Source organism: Equus asinus, chromosome 8 (genome assembly GCF_041296235.1).
Source record: "Equus asinus isolate D_3611 breed Donkey chromosome 8, EquAss-T2T_v2, whole genome shotgun sequence".
NCBI lineage: Eukaryota > Metazoa > Chordata > Mammalia > Perissodactyla > Equidae > Equus > Equus asinus.
In genome coordinates, this window is record NC_091797.1 from 68,667,501 (window position 1) to 68,670,000 (window position 2,500).

General features: G+C 76.9%; 2 non-coding genes across 2 annotated transcripts in view; both read right to left on the reverse strand.

The window, feature by feature from the left end:
* Nucleotides 1-791: 791 nt before the first annotated feature.
* On the reverse strand, nucleotides 792-944 carry LOC139046111 (5.8S ribosomal RNA). Its single transcript, XR_011505677.1, has one exon. It is a non-coding gene; the product is annotated as a 5.8S ribosomal RNA (ribosomal RNA).
* Nucleotides 945-2,371: 1,427 nt separating this feature from the next.
* The window catches only part of LOC139046115 (18S ribosomal RNA), a 1,869-nt gene continuing 1,740 nt past the window's right edge, over nucleotides 2,372-2,500 (reverse strand). The window contains exon 1 of the ribosomal RNA XR_011505681.1: nucleotides 2,372-2,500. This exon is cut by the window's right edge and continues 1,740 nt beyond it. This is a non-coding gene — a ribosomal RNA (18S ribosomal RNA).

Here is a 2,500-nt window from a genome sequence, read left to right on the forward strand (position 1 = left end):
GCCCCCGACCACTGACCTTACCCGCGCGCGTCCCACCGCCTCCCGACACCCGCCCCTCCGCCGCAAGCCGCCATGGCCCGTCGGGCAGCGGACGCGGCGCCCGCCCGCCCGCCCAGGGCACGGGGCACACGGCGCGGCGCGGCCGCGACCCGGGGAGGGCGCGTGGCGGCGGATGACGCCGCAGCGTCCCGCGGGTCACCGCCGGGGCACACGTCCCCGGGGTGCGGCCCCGCGCACGCGACTTGGCCTCGGCGCGAGCCACCCCGACGGGGCGAGGCCGGGGAGGGGTCACGGTCCTGGCCCGGGGAGCGCCGGGGACCGGCGAGGGGCCCGCCAGACGCAACGGGACGGACCGCCGACGGGTGCGAGCGGCGACCGGACAGGTGGCCCGGACGCGGGCCCCCCGAAGACGGCGGCCCCGACCGCACACCGCGGGACCCGTCTCGAGCCCGCCACGGCCACCCCGAGGCCGCGTGCGGCGCGAGGGAGCCCCCGAAGACACCGTGGCGGCCACGGGCACCTTGGCGCGAGCTCTCGCGTCTGTCTCTCCCTCGACTCGCGGGCGGCGGCCCCCACCCCGGGACCCCGCGGCGCCGCCGCCGCCGACCCCCACACGCCTCAGACAACCGGGCGCCGGGGCACGTGGGAGGAGGGGTGGGCGAGCGGGGCGGAGGAGGGGCACCGCGTCTGCACTTAGGGGGACGGAGGGCCCGGGGCGGGCCCTGCGAGAGACCCCCAGCCGCTCACCCTGGGGCAGGCGACACCCACCCCGGGGGCGATTGATCGTCAAGCGACGCTCAGACAGGCGTAGCCCCGGGAGGAACCCGGGGCCGCAAGTGCGTTCGAAGTGTCGATGATCAATGTGTCCTGCAATTCACATTAATTCTCGCAGCTAGCTGCGTTCTTCATCGACGCACGAGCCGAGTGATCCACCGCTAAGAGTCGTACGAGTTTGAACGGCGGGGTCCCCCCGCAGGGCGGGGGAAGAGCCCGCCCCTGGCACGGCACATCCCCGGAGGGTGCCTCCGGCTGGCCAGAAAGACACAACGAGACCAGACTCCGTGAGGTCGGAAGGTTGGACGACGGGGCATCGGGCACGGGCCCCGCGGGGCTGTGCTCGGACACCCCACAGGCGCGCGGGGGCTCCCGCCTCGCCCAAGGACGCGGGGGCACGCACACGCCCGCGCGCACACGCGACGACATGACGGCCGCCGGGGACGCCCCCTCCCGACGGCTGCCGCGACGGCGGCGCGGCGCCGCGCCCTGGCCTGGCGAGGCGGAGTCTGGGGGAGAAGGGACAGGCCTCCCGACTCCCCGCGGGCCCAACCGCCCTGACCCAAGGCGGACGGGCGAGGCCCCCCAGGGGTCTTTAAACCTCCGTGCCGGGACGCGCTATGTACCTGGATGGGGCGAAGCCAAAGAAACGGACGAGGCGGAGCGGGTAGTGCCGCGCGGCCACCACCTCGACGCCGCCCGCAGCCACCCGGGGACAGACGCAGGCCTCGGCGCTGCCCGCCCGTGACCGAACCCCATCGCCGGGCGCCGCCGACCGACGACCCCACCGCGCCCACGGCCCCCTCGACGCCGGGCGGGCCCCCTCGCGCCCGACGCATGCCACCAGACCTGACCCGACGTTCCCCTGGGGACCCTCCCCGCACCCGCATCCCAGGCTCCTCGCCGCGGAGGGCAAGGGGCTGCGGCGGGAAGCGGGGAGCGAGCGGACAGGGCGTGGGTGGTGGGCGGACGTGGCCAGCCGGCCGCGGGCGCCCGGGGCGCCGAGGGCGGGCGGAGACGCGGAGGCACCATTGGACGGACGACGACGCCGACGACCGGGGAACGGCCCAGGGCGGGTGACGGGAGGCGGCGGGCCGCGGGCACCCCGCGTGAGCCGAGGCTCCGAGGCCCCCGGGGGACCTGACCCCGGGGACACCGTGGGGGCTCGCGCCGCCACGCCGCCCTTCCTGAGACGCGCCGAGGGCGCCGCCGCCCGCGAGAGCGGGGGACGGACGGCGCCGGAGACGGAGGCACGGCGCGACAACTCCGGCCCGCCTCGCGGGAGACCGGAGGGCGCGGGGACGGACGCGCCGGGGGAGGCGGCGAGGAGGACGCGGCGGCCTCGGCACGTCGGGCTGACGGAGGCCGGAAGGGGCTCGTGGGCTCGCCGAGATCGAGCCCACTCCCTCCGGACCACCGCCGACCCGGGACCGAGGCGCGCCCGCGCCTCCCGTGCCTCCGGCCGGGCGCCCGCGCCTCCCGCGCGCCCCCTCCTCCCTCTCTCGAACCTCTCGCGACCAGCGGGCCTGCACCGCACCGGCCCGCCTGCGCCACGCGGGGGTGAAAAGGCTCGGCCGCTAGCGGCGAGCCGCTCCGGTAATGATCCTTCCGCAGGTTCACCTACGGAAACCTTGTTACGACTTTTACTTCCTCTAGATAGTCAAGTTCGACCGTCTTCTCAGCGCTCCACCAGGGCCGTGGGCCGACCCCGGCGGGGCCGATCCGA